We start from the raw sequence: 20,741 nt of genomic DNA, 5'->3' as shown, positions 1-20,741 counted from the left end.
GAGATAAGGGAGAGGTGCATTGGCCCTGGGCCCCAGGTGCAAGGAGGGAGGTCCCGGGGAAAGGGGGCATGGAGAGGAGGTCTCTGAACAAACCTTGCAACATCCATTTCTGCTAAGTCCGGTCCGAGGTCTGGTTCTTGACATGTACACTTTTCAGAGATACTTGGTTTCGATTTTTATCGTGGCTCAGCTGAGCAGCCATGGTTTCAAACTGCCTGGAGATGTGGTCTGGCAGGCCAGTGCTATGCCCATCCTTCCCACTCCTGCAGGAGGGGAGTCATCCTGGGACTAGAGGGCTTCGCCTGTAATCAGCTATCTCATAATAAGTGGATTTGATGCTGGTTTCGCTAAGTCAGGAAACTTCTCATTTGGAAGGAAAACTGATATTTGTTTTTGGGTTTTGCTGAGGAGTCACAGGGTTTAGAGCAGGGACTGGAAGTTTGTTGAGACACACGTGAGAGCACTCAAACATCTTCCATGAAACGTGGAAATAAACAGTGTTCCAGAGAGGTCCCTGGCTTTGGGATATAAATATTTCTGTAACAGAATGGTACTGGATGTCTGCTGAATTTTTTTCTCTGCTATTTTGGCAAGTTTTATTTGGGTGTGTTTCTCCTGTACAGCAGGTATGACATCAGTTTTTGCCAACAAGTATTTACAGCCCTTGGTACCTCCTATGTGGGTCACTTTTGTGCTGTGGTTTCTTTGGGGGAAATTGTAGGTCTCCTACCCAAAGCACATTGCCCATTTCAAAGTGCTCCTGGTTTCTGAACACCTGTGGCAGTGCCTTCCATGTGGGTGAAGCCAGCCGAGAAAGTATCCCTCCCCAGGGGGTGGGGACTGGTGATTGCCTGAGTGAGGAGGCCAGGTATGAGCCCTGTTCTAAAACTTGTGACCGACTGCTTTTCCTTCCCCTCCTCTCCCTCCTATTTTTCCACCACCCCAACTTTTTAAAAATTTCTTATAAAAAATTAAGCAAGTATTTCGGTTTCCTTTATTCGCTATTCCTTGCTAATCGTATGCAGAGTGAGCCTGGGACAGTGGAAAGGAAAGTTGTACTTAGCTTCAGATGATCCTACCAGTCCCGCGTTGAGGGGCTTCCGCCAGGCGGCATTGTCAAGTGGAGTTGTGGAGATTCTCCTTTCAGCCCTCAGCGTTAACCAGCAGAGGCAGGTGGTACTTATTCCTGGTTAATGTTGAGGAAGTTGAGCTCAAAGTGGCTAAGGGAACTTCCCAAAGTCACATAGGAAGTAGCAGATTAGAACCAAACACAGATTGTCTCTGAATCAGGCAGGTTGTTAGGTTACAAAATGGGCTCTTAGTTTTTGGAGGTCAAATAGCTGAACAGACACAGATATTTCTTTTTTCTTCTTTTTTTTTTTTTTTTTTTTTTTTTTTTTTAGCTAGGGTTTTGCTTTGCTGCCCAGGCTGGTCAAGGCTCAAGCTGTGCTCCTGCCTTAGCGTTCTGAGTGCTGGGCTTACAGGTTTGTGTCACCACACCCAATCGAACAGACATTTCTTTAAAGAAGACATACAAATGGCCAAAAAATATGTGAGAAAAATGCTCAGCATCACTTATAATCAGAGAAATGCAAATCAAAACCGCAGTGAGGTATCATCTCACCTGTTAGGATGAGTATTATCAAAAAGACAAAAAGTAACAAGTGCTGGCGAGGATATGGAGACAACGGAAGCTCTTACACACTGTAGGAGGGTGTAAACTAGAGCAGCTGGCTGGGCATGGGGCACACGCTGACATCCCAGCACTTTGGGAGGCCGAGGCGGGCAGATTACCTGATATCAGGAGTTGGAAACCAGCCGGCCAACATGGTGAAACCCCATCTCTACTAAAAACACAAAAATTAGCTGGGAGCGGTGGATCATACCTGTAATCCCAGCACTGTTGGGCGGCTGAGGTGGGCGGGTCACTTGAGCCCAGGAGTTCAAGACCAGCCTGGCCAACGTGGTGAAACCCCATCTCTACTAAAAAATACAAAAATTCACCAGGTGCAGTGGCGGGCGCCCATAATCCCAGCTACTCAGGAGGCTGAGGCATGAGAACCACTGGAACCCGGGAGGTGGATGCTACAGTAAGCAAGCCGAGATTGCACCACTGTATTCCAGCCTGGGCCACAGTGAGACTCTGTCTCGAAGAGAAAAAAGAAAAAGAGTAAGAGTAAGTTATGGCACCCACTATGGCAAACAGTATGGAGGTTCCTCAGAAAACTGCAAATGAAATTACAGTGTGATCCAGCAGTCCCACTACAGTGTAGATACCCAAAGAAAAGGAAATCAGTGTCGGAGGGGCATCCGCACCTCTATGTTTCCTCCAGCACTGTTCACCATAGCCAAGATACGGAATCAGCCTCGGTGTCCAATAGCAGATGATGGATAGAGAAAATGTGGTGTTTATACACAATGCAGTACTATTCAGCCATTACACAGGATGAAGTCCTGTTATTCTCAGCTACGTGGATGGAATTGGAAGATACTATGAAATAAGCCAGGGACAGGAAGTTACACAGCACATGTTCTCTTATGTGGAAGGCAAAAAAGAGTGGATCTCATTTGAGTTGAAAGTAGACATAGGATCCTAGAGGGTGAGAAGGGTGGGGGAAGAGGAAGATAGGGAGAAATTTGTTAAAGGATACAAAATTATAGCTGGATAGGAATAAGTTCTAGTGTTCTGTAACATAGGATGACTATAGTTAACAAGAACATTTAGTTTCAGGCTGGGCGCGGTGGCTCATGCCTGTAATCCTAGCACTTTGGGAAGCTGAGGTGAGTGGATCACCTGAGGTCAGGAGTTTGAGACCAGCCTGGCCAACATGGTGAAACCCCGTCTCTACTAAAAATACAAAAATTAGCTGGCCATAGTGGTGGGTGCCTGTAACCCCAGCTACCAGGGAGGCTGAAGCAGGAGAATAACTTGAACCTAGGAAGGAGATGTTGCAGTGAGCTGGGATCACACCACTCCCTCTAGCCTGGGCAACAGAGCAAGACTTTGTCTCAAAAAAAAAAAAAAAATATATATATATATATATATATATATAGTTCCAGATAATTGGAGGAAGGGTATTGAACGTTACCAACACAAAGAAATGATAAATGTTTGAGATGGTGGATATGCTAATTATGCTGAACACATACATTACATGTATTATAACATCACTCTGTGTACTCCATACATATGTACAGTACACAATTATGTGTCAATTAAAAAAGAAAAAGCTGAACTTAGATTGGAATGGCTATGAAGTAGCTAGCTTTTTCACATTTTTGATATAGACCCTAGGCATTTATTTTAAGTAAACTACTCTTGGCTTCAGGAAATGTTTAGTATTTGAGTTTTAACCTTGCATTTTATAATATAGAGAAGTAAAACTGTAGGTTTACTTTGGATACGGTCATAGGGGTTTGCAGTGATGACTTTTTTATGTAATAAGGGGGAAATGTACCTTAATTAATAGGTATACATGCTCATTTTTCTTACTCTTACACATTTTTAGTTGTTGTCCCGGCATTGTGATACTTATGTAAACAGTATGCAATATCTTAGGTAGGAATCAGAATTTTAAGGTAAGAATACTTAGAGTTATATATTTTCAAACTTTCAAACTGGACATTTTACATGTCCATTATATAACAGTAATTAAATTTGAAAAAGACAATACCTGTCTTTAATATGGGTAAAGCTCTAGGATTTTTTTTTTTTGAGACAACGTCTGACTTTCTCCCAGGCTGGAGTGTAGTGGTGTGATCATGGCTCACTGCAGCCTCAGCCTCATAGGCTCGAGAGATCCTCCCACCTCAGCCTCCCAAGTAGCTGGGACCACAGGTGTACAACACCATGCCCAGCTAATGTTTAAAATTTTTGCAGAGACAGGGCCTCCCTCTGTTGCTCAGGCTGGTCTGGAATTCATGGGTTCAAGTGATTCTCCTGCTTCATCCTCCCAAAGTGCTGTGATTACAGGCATGTACCACTGCCTGGCCCCATATAAGTGGGATGATGACTTGAGCCTAGGAGTTCCAGACCAGCCTGGGTAACATGGCTCAAGACCCTGTCTCTACAAAAACTAAAAAAATGAACTGGTCATGGTGGCACCTGCCTGTGGTCCCAGCTACTCCAGAAGACTGAGGCAGGAGGATAACTTGAGCCCAGGAGTCGAGGCTGCAGTGAGCTCTGATCTTGTCATTGCATTCCAGCCTGGGTGACAGAGTGAGACCTTGTCTCTTAAAAAAAGTTACTGACTACCTGATTATTCATAGGAAAAATAACCTGAACTCTGATCTAAACCTCATACCTCGTACAAAAATTAACTCAAAATAGATCATGGATTAAAATGTGAAATACAAAATAAAGATGAAAGGAGGAGATAGAGACTGGGAGAAACTATTTGCAAACCACATGTCTGATAAAGTACTCATATCTATAATATATAAAGAACTATCCAAATTTAGCAGTGAAACCAAATCATCTAGTTTGAAAATGAATAGGAGACCTGAAGAGACATTTCAGATAACATATAAGCACATGAAAAGATGTTCAACATCATGAGCCATCAGAAAAATGAACACTAAAGCTACGTCACTATACACCTATCAGAATGCATAAAATAAAAAGTAGTAACAAGACCAATGTTGGTGAGGATGCAGGGAAACCGGATCACTCACACTTGGCTGGTGGGAATGGAAGACGGTACAGCCATTCTGGAAAACAGCTTGACAGTTTCTTAAAAAACTAAATGTACAATTGCCGTAGGAGGCAGCATTCACATTCATGAGCTGTTATCCCAGAGAAATGAGGACTTGTGTTCACACAAAAGCCTATATGTATCTGTTCATAGCAGCATTATTTATAAAGGCTGGAAACTGGAAACAACCTGGAGACTGCTCAGCAGGTGAATGGTTAAACAAACTGCTGCACCCAGGCCCCAGGTACCACTCTGTAGTAGTTAATGACATCCTTGTTCATCAGTCTTTCAAACTAGAAACCACCATCATGCTTAATCCCCTTTTTTCCATCCTGGGTCTGAGTGGACTTCATTTTGCATTTCTTTCCAATGCATTTTCCCTCTGTCCTTTCTGTTTGCGCCTCATGCCTCATTTGAACCGTTGTAAGAGCCCCCGAATTGTTTCTCTGCCTCATCATGGAATCCTTTCTACACTTCATGCCCCACATTGCCATTGGAGCAATCTTTCCAGAACATGAACAAACTAACTTAAAAGAAATATCCCAGGTAGCCTTCCAAATAAGTATAAGCTTTCTGTTAGAAGTTTGACTTCTTGTCTATAGGGAACCCCAGGACTTTAGAGAGACGGATTTGCTGTCTGCATTTTAAGATCAGCCAGAAATCCCTGGAGGGGCCCATGTGGAATAGTGGCACAAATACCGGTTCTAGAATCAGAAGCCCTCATATCCTGGTTCTAACACTAGCTGGATGTTCTTGGGAAAGTTTTGATTTCATAACCTCAGAAACTCCATTTCTTAAGAAATGGAGATGAGAAAACATACTCAAGGGATCACACAAGGCTGCTGGGAGGAGCAGATGAGGGGTATGATGAACATGCTGTGTAATCCTTGAAGTACGTCGTATGTGTGAGAAGTGGAGCTGTGTGGATAACGGTTCTGGAATCATTGTATGAAGACGATGGAAAGCACATTCGTAGTTCTGCCTGATGATACCACTGGGCACCTGTGTTGTACATGCCTGCAACATGGGTGAGGCCCGGGTCAGTACAGCTCACAGTTTGGTTTTCATGCAGTTAGAAAGGCCCGAGAGGACCCTTCCCCCTCCAGCTGTAGGAAGGAGGCGGCTGTCTCCTGCCTCTATTTGGTGGGATTGTCTGTGGCTCCTTGGTGACAGGAATGCAGGGAGTGGGGGAAGAAAGCCAGCCTGACTGCTCGCTAGTCACCCTTCCCCCAGGAAGGAGTGGAGGGGTCATTTCGTGGTAACTTGCCAAGTCTTTCTTAACCCATCTGCTCTTTGACATGACCAGCATGACAAGTAAAAGACGCGTTAGAGACAGATGAGCTGTGTGTCCCGTGCGTTTATGGCTTTGTGGCCTCAGAGCTGCCAGAACTCGATAGCTTTCTGGGCAACGGTGGGTCAGCCAAGGGGCTGAAAATAGTGAGAAGAAGAAAATTCCCCCTCGCTGCTCTGGTCTGGGAGTGATTACTGAGGAGAGCGGCATGGAGGCCCCAGCCGTGGGGTCCCTCTCAAGCACACCCTCACCGCAGTGGGAATGCGGGTCTCAACCTCCCTAGGCCTCCGTGATTTTCGTCTGTCACATACTCACCTCCAGCAGGGACGTCTATGGTGATGAGATGAGGGAGCATCATAGCACATGTGGCGCTTAGTAGGCTTGCGGTGAGTGGACTCTGGCGTCAGTGGGACAGGAGACTGGGAGCTGCATGTGGAAGCACTCACGTGCTGGTGTCATGGGTGGACAGAGGAGAGAGGGACGCTCTGCAGTTCTCCTTTTGGTCTGTCACCCCCGCTGTTGTGAGCAGAATCCGTGAGTGTATTCTGTTGCCCCAGTCAACTTAGTAGGCTGTTTGCTCAATTTTCTGCTTCCACTTTTGATTTCTTATGAATGGGAAAAGGAATACTTCAGTTACTTTTCTGGTTGATGGCATACATTCCTTGATATCACCTTAATGCTTTTTGATTTCTATGTATTTTGGATGCTGGAGCTTGCCTGACATCTGTGTTTTTATGCCTCACCCTCTCGCGTAACTGTTGGCCACACCAGGACCAGAGACAAGTGACCAGACCGATTGATAGCAGGGCTAGGACTGGAATTCCCCAGCCTTTTGATGCCCAGCAGGCTCTGTTTTCTGTATTACACTGCTCTTCCCTGTTTCGACCCCTGTTAGGACAGTGGATGGGCGCTTTTGGGGGTGTGCTAGAAGTATGGCAGATGCCTCAGACTGGCATTTTTCTCTGACTTTGAATTCTCATGGCTCAGAGTCAGTCTCTAGGCTACTGACTGGGAAGATACAGGAAGCTGTTCCGCATGGCAAACGATGCCAGGGCATTTTTTTCACCCGGCAATTTGTTTGGTTTGGACTGGAATAAATCTCTGATGTTGTTTTATTTGCCAATATTATTAGTTAGTGGAGCCTGACTTGCTAACTTAGCCCGATTCATAGTGCTTAGAATCTCAGTGAGTGTGTGTTGATCTGAGTGGAAGTGTGAGAGCATCTTGGACAGTGGTTTGCAAACCTAGCTGCATCTGGATGGCTGTGAAAAAAGCATGCTTGCTTACTCCTGACCAGTTGAAATAGAACCTGTAGGAATGGAGCCTGGGCAGCTCTAGTGCTGTTAAAAACCCCCAGGTGGTTCTGATATACCGTAAAGGTTGAGATCCACTGATCCACAGTGAATTGGAGTCCTGGATCATAGACATGCCTTATGCTTTCACTAGCTTAGAATGGCTCTTGTGCTTTAGAACTGTGAAAAAAAAAGTGTTACCCAAACAAATGTGGAAACAGCCTAAATGCCACATCCTGTTACTACCTGCCATCAAGTATATTTCCCAGTTATTCACTCTATTCTGATCTCAACCCATTCCACCTTTTCTTCATGGAACAATAATTTGACAGTTGGTTATGCAGAACCAGAGTAAGTCTAGTTTGATTGGCGGGAAACGATTTTGGGTATGAAGTACTCTTTAGGCATTGATTGAACTCTTGTTTGTACCACTGCTGTGCTGGACAGTTTATAAATATTACTTCTTTAAACAAGGCCTATAGAGTCAGGCTGCCTGGGTTTTGCTAAGTAGTTGTGTCATTTGGGGTAAGTTTTTAAGCTTATATAAACCTGACTTTCATCTATGAAATGGGATGACAAGGGGTCATTATCATCTCACAGGATCGTGCAGATGTGTGTGTAAAGTGCTTAGTTTCGTGCCTAACACATAATAACTAGTTAATAAAGTTATTACACCATCATCGTCATATTTAAATGTAAATATTAAGAGCTAATAAATTTGTAAAAGGTACTATACCTTTACCCCTTGACTACTTTAGTTTTAAGTGGTTGGGTTAATTTATGCCTTAAATATTGGCCTCTTGAATACCTTGAATTTCAATTGAACGTAGCCAGAGGATGTCATAATTGGACCATTGCCTCTGGAAGTTGGAGCTTTGTTTGTTCGTTTGCTTTCACTTCCTGCACTAAGCAAGTGGCTGTGCACACCTTTATGGTGACTTCTGGTACTGGGGAATCAAAGCTTCATTCACTGATTTGGAGGAGATGATCTTATGCTATATGAAGCACTCAGACTTTGTTAACTGTGTACCATCCAGACAAGACCAGGTGCTTCCCATGGCAGCCTGTCCTTTTCTTAGCTCTCTCATCAATCTAGCCTGTTCCTTCTATTCCGCTTTATACTAGAACTTCTCTTTGAACAAGGAATGTTGTTTTGTCACTGCTAGGTCTCCAGCAATTAGTAATGCCTAGCACATACTAGGTGCCTCCTGAATGTTAATAGGTGATAATCTAGCAGAACACAAGATAAGTCTGCAGGTTGAGATTTAAGCTGTGTGGTATGAACGCTGCATTGGCAAACTTATTAAATCAATTTTGTTAATACAAGTTTAACATATTTTAGTATCTGACTTAATTCAGGAATCATTTACCGAGTGTCTTCTAGGCCAGACACTGGGGACAGAAAGGTAATAATAAATGATCCCTGCCTCACGCATAGGAAGTCTAGTGCGATGGACAGACACGTGCCAATGGCTGCCATGGAATATGGTGAACATTAAGGTAAAGGGGCACCCTGTGTGCCCTTGGAGCACAGAGCAGGGTTTGTGTTCTGGGAACATGGGCTCCATGTGAAAACACAATTTAAATTTTCTTTTTTCTTTTTCTTTCTTTCTTTCTTTTTTTTTTTTTTTTTTGAGACAGTCTTGCTCTGTGGTCCAGGCTGGAGTACAGTGGTGTGATCTCGGCTCACTGCAACGTGCTTCCCCCAGATTCAAGCGATTCTCGTGCCTCAGCCTCCCGAGTAGCTGGGATAACAGGTGTGCTCCACCACGCCTCGCTAATTTTTGCATTTATAGTAGGAATGGAGTTTCACCATGCTGGCCGGGCTGGTCTTGGACTCCTGACATCAGGTGATCCTCCCACCTCCGCCTTCCAATGTTCTGGAATTATAGGCATGTATGTATTCATCCTTTTAAATATCTGCGGGTAGCACTTAACTTTAAATGGGTACTAATTAAACTATTGAATGACTTTAGTATGGATTGAATGACTTTGCTTGGGCCTCGTTTTTAATTTCCTTCATTAGAGGAAAAAAAAAATGCACGTTGAATATCCCTCATCCAAACTGCTTGGAACCAGAAGTGTCTCAGATTTCTTTAGATTTTTGGATTTTTGAATATTTGTATTATACTTGCTGGTTGAGCATCCTGAATTCAAAAATCCAGAGTCTGAGCTGTTCCAATGAACATTTCGTTAAGCGTCACGTCAGCACTCAAAAGTTGTGGATTTCAGAGTTTCTGGTTAGGGAGACTCATCCTGTATGGGTGCTGGAATGTCGCAGGAGTTCTGGACCAGAGGTTGGGTGACTAGGGTTTGGTTTTCGCTTTGTTACTAAACAGGCTGTTTTCTTCCATAAGCTCTGCTTTAGATCCCCCGGTTGTCAAAGAAGGGAATGGGCCATCTGATGTTTAAGGCCTCTGTTAGTTCTGACTTGGAGACACCTGGCTTCAGTTCATCTTCCTTAGGAGTGGACAAAGAATATGGGAATTTTGAAATTGTTAGTCAACATCTACAGGGTCGTTGCAGCCTGGTTTTGAGTAAAGGTCATCTTTAGTGAGCCCAGGGAGAAACAGTGGTTTAACTGTCAGCTGAGAGGGGTACGCAGTCCTATTAATTTTCCTCTGTGTTAGTGAAAGCATTGTTAAGGGTCACAGCGTTAGTGGAGCTGGCTGGAAAGAGGAGGAGAACTCACTGTTACAGGTTATATTGAATGTCTTTTCAGTCACTAAATGCTTTTTATGATATGTTTTTTGGGATTTCAGTGTTGTATGATTTCTCTGTGTTAAGCACAGGAAATTTAACATCAGCAAAAAAGAATGCTCTTTCTTTTTTTTTTTTTTTTCTTTGAGATGGACTTTCGCTCTTGTCGCCCAGGCTGGAGTGCAGTGGCGTGATCTCAGCTCACTGCAACCTCGACCTCCTGAGTTCAAGGGATTTTCCTGCCTCAGCCTCCTGAGTAGCTGGAATTACAGGTGCCTGCCAGCATGCCCGGCTAATTTTTGTATTTTTAGTACAGATGGGGCTTTGCCATATTGGCCAGGCTGTTCTTGAACTTCTGACCTCAGGTGATCTTCCTGCCTCGGTTTCCCAAATTGCTGTGATTACAGGCATGCGCCGCCATGCCTGGCCTTGAATGTTCTTTCTATGGGAATCTACGAAAGCCAGCTTTTGAGTCTAGTGGCAGAAAACCTCTTCTTCATTGTTTAGCTGTGCTGTGAGCTTGGAGGGCTTCAAGTCCAGCTGAAAAAGCTGTAGTATTTTAGGTCAGTTGGCTGTCTTGGAGAACTTCATGAGCACTGGGCTGGAGTGATACTGTCAGAGTTCATGAGCTGTTTGAGACTCTCAAAGCCTAGATACTGGGGTTGCCCAAATACGTCAGCTGGACTCACTATTTGTCTCGGGAGTCGGGGGATGGAAAATGCTGTGGTCTTAACTCTGCTCTTAATTTTACAGTGCTGCTATTAACGCTAAGAATGATTTCATAAGTTTGCATTTTGCTTTGTAATTCACAGAGAATTTTAAAATCCGTTTTCTGATTTTATTCCCTTAGCAGTTCTGTGAAAAAGGTAGAGCACTTTCATATCTTCTGTTTTCCCATGATTCTCTTGTGGCTCACAGAAGCTAAGAGCCTTCACCAAGGTCATAGGGTGAATGAGTCGCAGAGCTGCGAGTAGAGGCTCAGGTTTCTAGTGACCCTGTTTCTTCCTTGATAGCTCGCTCTGGTGGCGCTATGTTCAGGTAACTGCGCATGCTCGGTTTGGTCTTTTGTAAATCCCTGCCCCATTTCGGGGGAGGTTCTTGGGAGGCTTCTATTCATTTTGGAGCATTTAAGTATCTTTTCCTCTCTCCCTCTTCCCAGATGCATGGGCATTTCTGCAGGCCCCCAGGCTGGCCCTTGTGTGTGGGGGCGTCTCCTGCCTCCACGTTGCTTGCATGCCCCCTTCTGAAGGTGCTCTTCCCCGCATGGAACCCCCTCGTGCCTGCCTCCACACTGCAGGCTGTTCGGTAAATGTTCCTAAGTCAGCATCGTTGTTTTCTAGAAATGGGACGGGGTATGGATGCCAAGTTCTTTTCTGTGTGAAATCTTCGAATGTATCATCTTGCCTTCCCCGTGTGTGCTCCTTGAGGTTGTCGCTGTGCTGCGGTCATCTCTGTTCCCTAGGGTGCCTCCCTTGGAGTCCTGGCGGTATTAGACATGTAGTCAGTGTTCACAGCCTAAATGAGAGAAAGGCCAACAGAGCCATTAAATCTGGAAAATGACAAGTGAGGGAAAGGAATTTTTATTGAAGGCATGTGAAAAAGAAATCTTTTTAGAAAAGTTGACCTGTTTCTCAACTGGAGTTGAATTTCAGCTCAGAAAAGCAGCTGTGTGCCCAGATGGCTTTGGGATTTCAGTTTGTGACAGATGAATTCAATTTGTTGTTGTATGAATGTGTTATCCTTTTGTGGTTTTATTAGGCCTTTCTCCCAAATGGAATCAATTTTTCTATAAAACTCACACTTCCTTTTTGAGAAGTGTAACACTAATTGTATGGGATGGTCTCCCAAAAGATTACCTGCCACGAACCGAACACACTGCCTCAGACTCACGGCCCCTGGTTTCTGCCTGTGCAGCTGCAGGGCAGAGAGGCACGCTCGAGCTGAAATCAAGACGCGTGTCTGCATCTTCTCTTTCTTGACTGCTGTTTCGTCTCTGAGCTGACCTGCCTTCAACGTCTAGGAGCTTGGTGGGTGTAGACACATTACGGTATGGAGGAGGGATATGGCGTTGCCACAGCCAGGAGACTCGCTGAAGTCTCTGTTCTCTTCCTGCTCACTGCTCTGACTTTGTATAAGTCACATGAGTAGGGCTGTGCACAGTGGCTTACACCTGCAATCCCAGCACTTTGGGAGGCCAACCTGGGAGGATCTCTTGAGCCCAGAGTTTGGAACCAGTCTGGGCAACATGGTGAAAGTCCATCCCTAGAAAAAATAAAAATTAAAAAATTAGCCAGGTGTGGTGGCTCATGCCTGTAATCCCAGCTACTGGAGAGGCTGAGGTGCGAGAATCACTTGAGCCCGGGAAGTCGAGGCTGCAGTGAACCATCATCACGTCACTGCACTCCAGCCTGGTCAGAGCAAGACCTTTTCCCAAAAAAACCAAAAACAAACAAACAAAAACCCATGTGTAATAGTGGCAGTAGTTAACTTTTGAAAGTTTGAAGAAAAGTTTCTAAATCACCTGTGACCATGGACAATTTACTTAGCCTTTCTATGCCTCAGTTTCCTCATCTATGAAAAATGAGAGAATATGGTACTGATCTTACAGGATCATTAAACCATTGCCCAGATTGCTTATAGAGCTAGAGCTTTTTCCTTGAAGTACATGAGTATGGCTGTCAGACATCTGAAACGCGAAGCCATCTTACAACATCATTTGGATGCTACCCCCTCTCCGCCCTTTTTTTCCATTTGTAAGGGACAAGGATCCAGGAAGGAAAGTATCAGCTTACAAAGGCTTTTGTTACAATTAATCGTTCATGTTCTTTCTTTTGGTATCTTATTCTCTGTTTACATTTTTTTTTTTTTTTTTTTACATTTTTTGAGACAGAGTCTTGCTCTGTCACCCAGGCTGGAGTGCAGTGGCACGATCTCGGCTCACGCCAACCTCTGCCTCCCAGGTTCAAGTGATTCTTGTGCCTCAGCTTCCTGAATAACTGAGATTACAGGTGTGTGCCACCACGTCCAGCTAATTTTTATGTTTTTAATGGAGACAAGGTTTCGTCATGTTGGTCAGGCTGATCTTGAACTCCTTAACTCAGGTGATCTGCCTGCCTCAGTCTCCCAAAGAGCTGAGAGTACAGGTGTGAGCCACCGCCCCCGGCCGCTGTTTCCATTTTGTAACACTAGCGTCACCCCAGTGTAGGGTGGCTAGGGGTATTCTTCTTTCCTGTTTCCTGGTGTATTTTCCTCTACAGTATTGATCACTCTTTAACATACTTTTTGGTTGTCTGTCGCTACCTACAAAAATATATGTTCGCTGTTATATCACCAGTGCCTGGCACATAGATAGTCAATATTTGTTGAATGAATGAATGAATGAATGAATGGGCTGAAGGAACCTTATTCTTCTTTCTTCTGTCAGTTCACACCAAATGCTTTTGGAAAATGCTATATGAACAGGGATCGTAAGCAGGAGAGGTTACACACATGGCTGTGGGATAGCCCATCATCCTCAGATAATTGTCTGGAAGGAGGTGGAGTACTTGAGTAGAAATGATACAAGATAATTTCTTCAGGAAATCAGCCAAGTGTCACAGTTTTCACACAGGCCTGTGATGTTTGCGTATGTGTGTATGAAGAGCTGTCATGGCCTAGAATCACGGGCCTTTAGATCCCCTGTACAGATAGAAAAGTAAAGTCGGAGGCTCAGGAATGCTGTAGGCCACCAAGGTAGAGTCCCTGTCTGTCCTTCTCAGTGTCCGGTCACTTCTCACTGCACTCCCCTCTTTACTCCTAAAGCCACTTTCCCTGACTCTGAATGTGTAACCATGAGGGAGAAAATGTACTCCAGGCTCACAATTTGTGGAGAAAAAGCCCAGCAGCTGAAAATAATGTTCACAAAGTTTGTACCTAGAAAACGTGGCCATTTCTATCATGTCTTTGAATTTCCCTGTTTCTCATACATTTTATAAACAAGACAGTAGAAGGAGATTCGGGAACAGCAACTTTAGAACAAGGGGGAAAAAATCAAACCTAGAGCATTCCAGTTTCTGCTTTCTTCTCAGTTTAGGGCTGAGGCACTTTAGCTTCCTGTCTAAGGGACTACTCAAATCTGATTAGAAGCCATTGTGGGCTGGTAATTATCCATAATTTTAGGAAGACAGATGTAGCACCAACTCTATTCTCTAATAGCAGGCTTATTAATTTTAAATTTGCATGGCAGGAGAATCAGATGGCGAGGTGAGATAAGCATTCAGATGCTTGGTCAATGATAGCTGTTTACTTCCACGTGTCACATGGGGATTTGGGACCCGGGAATTCCACTGAGAACTGATGATTGTCTGTCCTCTAACCAGCTGGGTTCTTTTTCATCCTGAGCTCAGAAAGATTGCTCCTACTGCAGCCAGGGAAGACAGGTTATTGACTGGTTAGAAATCATGGTAGGTTATTTTCTCCACTCGCAGTTCGCAGTTGGAAAGCAGAGCTATCAAAAAGTTGTCTCTGTTGTATTTCAAATCTGGGTGTTTAAAAAATTATGTAAGCAATTTAATCATTTCTTTAACAGTAGTTGTCTGTGTTCTTGGTGCGAATGAGAGGTGCATTCCCTTGTAAAATCCCTGGGACTTAATAGGAAGATGTGAGCCTTAGAAGAGAAGTTGGTTTTCTAGATGATCATGTAGATATGATGCTGAGCACTAGACAAAGATGTTGATTGAAGCGATTTAAAAAAATTTTGTCTGAGTTCAGATTTTACACCAATATTGAGAAAATCAGCAAAAGAACTTGGAGGAATGTTCTCAGGCATCCAGTTCAGCCCCCTGCGCACATTGTCATAAAATCCGAGTGAGTGTACAGGGAGACGCATTCCTTTCTGTTCTCATCACAGGTCCTTCCCTGGCTCTGCACCTGCCTGTCATGCGCGTCCCTGTGAAGAGACCACCAAACAGGCTTTGTTTGAGCAATAAAGCTTTTTAATCACCTGGGTGCAGGCGGGCTGAGTCTGAAAAAGAAAGTCAGCGAAGGGAGATAAGGGTGGGGGCGTTTTATAGGATTTGGGTAGGTAAAGGAAAATTACAGTCAAAGGGAGGTTGTTCTCTGGTGGACAGGAGTGGGGGTCACAAGGTGCTCAGTGTGGGAGGTTTTTGAGCCAGGAAAAGGAATTTCACAAGATAATATAATCGCTTAAGGCAAGGACCGGTCATTTTCACTTCTTTTGTGGTAGAATGTCATCAGTTAAGGTGGGACAGGGCATTTGCACTTCTTTTGTGATTCTTCAGTTACTTCAGGTCATCTGGGCATATAAGTGCAAGTCACAGGGGATGCGATTCCTTGGCTTGGGCTCAGAAGCATGACATTGCCCTCTTCCCTACCTTTTCCCTCCTGTGCGGTTCTCTCACAAAGTGAATGGCCTCAGCCACAGCCTCTCTGCAGCTGCATCAGACTGTGGCGACAGGAGTGGTGGCTCCTGCAGGGCCTGCTGTCCCCACTGAGCCCAGTCTTGCTTGCCGCTGGAACCTGGTCACCATTTTGCACCGAAAGTATGTAATTCTACAGAATGAAAGCCAACATGCTGGGAATGGAGGTGTCTTTATCACGGTGCTCTGCATATTTTAATCTTGGGTGGAAAGTATGGAAAAGTATGTGATACCTGTGGTTTGATGTCAGAAGGACGTTGTGAACTTGACGTGGACTGAGGATGTTCAGGTGCAACAGGCACCCTGGCTTCATTAAATGAGACTTCCCCATCTCCCTGTCAGGCATGCACAGGTGTATGGCCACATCTTATGTGTTATCCTTATCTAGAGTGAGCCTTGTCGTCACGTTTAAAGTTACATGACGATATTCTGCCTCATAGAGTAGGTCCCAAACCGCATTCAACACAGAAATGCACTCTTGCTTTTATACATAGAAAGTGCTTTCATATACCAAGTGGGAGAGCAGTCCTAAAATCTGGGCTGGAATCACAGAAGGAAGGCTTTGGGAAGCAATAGATTCCCTAATCCAAAGCTGGTTTTTGATGAACCTAGAAACAGGACCAAGAGAAGTGAATTTGCCTATTTCTTTAAATGATTAGTCATGCTTCCTCTGATTCCTATATAAACGTATTCCTCATTCATTCTTTTGTTTCAGTGAATTATTGTGGTGCTACCACGTAGCAGTATTTGAGTCAAAATGTAGCAGTGTTTATCCCTTTCCAAGGTTTTTAGTTGTACAGTTTGTCAAAGTTGTGCTAAGTTTCTTGTTGGTTGCAAGGTGTCCTTTCAGAAGCCAATTGTGTGGTGTATTTATATTGCTTGTTGGAGGTAGTTTGGTTAGAACCTACTCTGAGTGGCTGGCGTGGGCCTGGGGGACAATAACAGCTGCCTGCTTCATGGGCAGAGATGAAGTAATTGCTTCCTGGGAAGTACCATCCTCCTGGCCACACTCTCCAGCCCATTTCCTTTGTGGTGGTTTCCTTGCATCTGCATGGTTCTGACTTCATGTGAGTCTCTTTTATTTTAGCATGTGACTTCAGGCTGTGGGGAAGAATGGCCATATTAGCACAGAGATGCACACAAAGGAACAACTGGCTAAATGTGAGTGAAGACATTCTTGGGGGGGGGGATTCATTTCTTTTATTCTGTAACAGGCAATCTGGGAAACATTCTGGACATGTGGCCTGTGGCCTGCACTGTCACAGCTCCTCCCTGCAGGATCGCAGATGTTTGGAGATTGTAGTGATAACCGTTATCATTGAGAATGTCATTCTCACAGGCTCTAATAAGTCAGGATTTATTCAGTGTGAATTTGTTAAAGACAACTGTATTTCTAGCCAAATCATGGGAGACGTTTCTCCTCACAGTGTTGCTGGGGGTATTCCCGTGGCTTAGTCTTAGGGGAGCACACGCCTTTGAATACTGCTGAAGCTGTGAGTACCCAAAGCGCACCGGAGTACTTTTGCCATACGGGGTGTTAGTCACTGATACACGTCTCAGTCAGACCTGATGGATTCTTGACCCCTTCCTTTCTTAATTTTTTAATTTTTATTTTTTATTTTTGTTTTTTAAGAGCACAACCCCTCAGGTGAACACCATGAATCTCTGGTGTTTTCAGTTGGCTGCAGCCTATTTGCTATCTCTGGTTCAAACATATTCGAAGTCTGATGATGCTTCCCTCTGCTGTTCTTTTGCTGTGTGTCCTCCACGCATGCAGGGTTCAAGACTGTCAGAGCTGGGAGCCACCTTCACAACTACCATGGTTTCTGGAACCTCCTTTATCTAGCCCTGGGGATGGAAGAGATGTCATCAGAGACGGAGGCTTATTAGGTTTACATGCCATGGATAACGAATGAGGAGGTTTTCTTTTATATAAGGGGAGATTCTTATAATGTGCTTTAGTAGGGTAAAGAAGCTTTTGAGGTTTGCTTTCTCTGGAAAGATAATTTGTGATCCTGCTGTTGCTTTCAACAAAAATATCATTTGCATACCAGTGCATGTTGTATTACTGAGCACTGGCTGACAAACGGTTCTTAACTCGTCATTCACTCCACCACTGTTTTTTGAATGGCATATGTGTGCCAGCTGTAGTAGGAACTTGCTATACTCTAGAACTAACCCTTATGAAATAGGGGTCCTGGCGGAAGCAAATGCATATAACTATAAACGTTTGAGGGGATATCAGAGGGGGTGCCTATAGGTGCAAACTTCGTTCATTCATTGTCCCATCTAGGAGGTTTTGTGTCTTAGCAGCGTGTTCCATAGCAACACATCCCTCTATCAAAATATTCATCGTATTATTTTGAAATTCTGTGCTTAGGTGTGTGTTTTTCGGACTAAGTTTAGAACTGGTTAAGGACAGGCTATGGGGTACGTATTATATATATCTACACACACACATATATTTATATATATATACATTACCATTGTAAATATAGTATATATTTATATATATACTCATATATATATTTCTCCCTCTCTATATATACATACACACCACACACATACACACACACACTTCTACTGCCAAGCACAGAAAGTCAAAACTCGGCAAGGGTTCTTTTAGTGTTCATGAAAAAATAGATGTGTTAGTTGAGAGTGTCCTTAAGTTGCCAGGGGAAAGACAGGATGGATTCACAAAGGGAGATAGTGTTTTTTTTTTTTTCTTTGTTTAACTCTTGAATTCGAAATAATTCAGACTTATGGAAAAGTTGCAAAAATAGTACAGACAATTCCCATATACTCTTCCCTCAGATTCCCCAAACATTTCACCCCATTTGTACTTTCCCTCTCTGTGGATATAATTTTATTTTTTCTGAAATGTTTGAGAGAGGAAGGTAGAATGCAGGGCAGGGTGAAAGGTGGAAGGAGACAGGTGGGTTGGGAGGCTTTTTTTTTTTTTTTTTTTTTAAACCTTCTAAGATGGAGTTTCGCTCTTGTCACCCAGGCTGGAGTGCAATGGCACAATCTCGGCTCACTCTAACCTCTGCCTTCTGAGTTCAAGTGATTCTCCTGCTTCAGTCTCCCGGATAGCTGGGATTACAGGCGCCCACCACCATGCTCGGCTAATTTTTTATATTTTTAGTAGAGGGGTTTCACCATGTTGGCCAGGCTGGTCTTGAACTCCTGACCTCTGATGATTCACCTGCCTTGGCCTACCAAAGTGCTGGGATTACAGGCGTGAGCCACTGTGCCTGGCGATTGGGAGGCTTTTGCCGTAACCCAGAGCGCTATGATGAGGGCTGGACCTGGTTAGAAATGATGAGGAAGGTGAGAAGTGGTTAGGTCTGGCACATATTTTGAAAGGAGAGTTTAAATGGGTTGGATGACAAGAGAGAGAAAAAGAAGTTTTAAGGATGATGTCAAGGATTTTGGCCTGAGTAACTGGAAGACTAGAGATGCTGTTATTGGGATCGGGAAGACTATGGGAGGAGTGGGTTATAGTAGGGGGAATCAAAAGTGTGTTTTCCGCATGCTAAATTTGAGGTCAAAAAAGGGATGTCAAGTAGTGTTGGCTGGGTGCCGTGGCTCACGCCTGTAATTCCAGCACTTTGGGAGGCTGAGGCGGGCAGATCACCTGAGGTCAAGAGTTCGAGACTAGCCTGATAATTATTAAAATCGATGATTGATGTTTGCTAATTAATCATATTATTGCTTCTAATACTGCAGGGGGTGAACACCTACCTGTGATGTTGTTCCTAATATCTAGGGACAGAGAGCATGATTTTAGTTTTAATACCACAGTAGGTATACACTCACCCTGTGACACTGATCCTAATATTGAGAGGGGTAGAATATGACATGACTCCCAACATAACAATGAATGAACAGCCACCCGGTGATATTGCTCCTGATATTCATGGAAGAAGCGTATGATATTACTCCCAATATCCCAGGGAGGGTACAGCTCTTCTGTGATATGGTTCCTAGTATCTGGAGGGGGAGAGGATGATAATAATTCCAGTATCGCAGGCTGTGTTCACCCACCCTGTGATATTGTTATTAATATCCTGGGAGAGGAAGATATGATTCCCCATAGAGCAGGAGGCGTACACCCAGCCTGGGATATTGTTCCTAATATCCATGGAGAGGAGAGGCTGATGTTACTCCCAATATGGCAGGGGGTGTACATCCACCCTGTGATATTCTTCTTAATATTCCAAGGCTGAGAGGTTGATATTACTCCTAGTATCTCAGACACCGTACACCCCCGTGTGATACTCTTCCTGATATCTGGAAGGGGAGAAGATGGTATCAATCCCCATATCGCAGGAGGTGAACACGTACTCTGTGATATCTTTCTTAGTATGCAGGGAGAGAGAGGATAATATTATTCCCAATATTGCAGAAGATGTACACGTCCCCCCGTGATATTGTCCTTAATATTCCAAGGCACAGAAGACAATGTTACTCCCAATATCGCAGAAAGTGTACACCACACAGTGATGTTGTTCCCATGATCCAGGAGGGAAGAGGACGATATGACTTTCAACCCTTGCACCCTGCAATGCTCTCATCCTGCAACACCGACACCAGCTCAACCTGACATGGGACCAGAGGTGCTGGCTGGGGGTGTTCATTGCTTCTCTGTTCTCCCTTGCCAGACTCAGTAGAGGAAGCTGAGACCGAGCAGCCGCAGGAACAAGGTAGGTTTTGTCCGTGGCTCAGGCTTCTCTGGTTATGAGCTGGGCTTTGGAGTAATGGCAGGGGAGGGGACAGAGGTGAGTACGGTGGGCATTGGATGCGGCTGTCACCCCTCTGTGGTGTGGGCCGGGGACTTGAGAGACATCGCCTGAGGTGGGCCTGAACCTCCCGTCTACTCTGACACTGGAGGCCCTGAGGTCCCACATTTCTTCCAATGAACATGCTGACCCCCGCCTGGTCCCCAACCGAGATGGGGCATCCTTTCCACTGCTGGGACCCACATGTAGCTGTGGGTTCCTTTTTCATGACCTGGAGAAGCTGCAGTTCACCCTGTGCTCTGCCTCAGAGATGGGAGGCCACACTGCCCTCAGCGGGTAGCAGAATTCAGAGCCTTAGGTTGCAGGGGCCTCAACTGAGGTCCCTGAAGGGTCTTCTCCTTCCTGAGGGGAGCCAGGGGGGAAGGGAAGGCTGTTGTAGGTTTGCCTCAGGGAGGGGGTGGTTCCACCCTCTGCCAAAGTCACTGGAGCAAAGGCACGTGGCTCTCCAGCTGCCCCGGAGGCCAGGGTAGTGGCTGGGAGGGGCTGTGTGCCTCTGCTGGGTGGGGGCGATTTCTTAGCTAATCTAGTGTAGTCAAGTCAGACAT

At 44.6% G+C, this 20,741-nt stretch overlaps 1 protein-coding gene across 7 annotated transcripts in view; it reads left to right on the top strand.

Moving 5' to 3' along the window:
* The window catches only part of LOC140711211 (SH3 domain and tetratricopeptide repeat-containing protein 1-like), a 45,032-nt gene that overhangs the window by 10,749 nt on the left and 13,542 nt on the right, over positions 1 to 20,741 (top strand). For 4 of the 7 annotated variants that reach the window (XM_073014117.1, XM_073014116.1, XM_073014115.1 and 1 more), the window contains one exon: positions 19,920 to 20,100. The gene's annotated coding sequence lies outside the window, so the exon portion shown is untranslated. Of the gene's footprint in view, positions 1 to 15,283; positions 16,556 to 19,919; positions 20,101 to 20,741 lie in introns of those variants that run through there. The other 3 variants (XM_073014122.1, XM_073014121.1, XM_073014120.1) reach the window with 2 other exon arrangements.

This window comes from Chlorocebus sabaeus, unplaced genomic scaffold, assembly GCF_047675955.1.
Source record: "Chlorocebus sabaeus isolate Y175 unplaced genomic scaffold, mChlSab1.0.hap1 unalloc_scaffold_298, whole genome shotgun sequence".
Lineage (NCBI taxonomy): Eukaryota > Metazoa > Chordata > Mammalia > Primates > Cercopithecidae > Chlorocebus > Chlorocebus sabaeus.
This window is presented reverse-complemented; position numbering and strand designations above follow the sequence as displayed.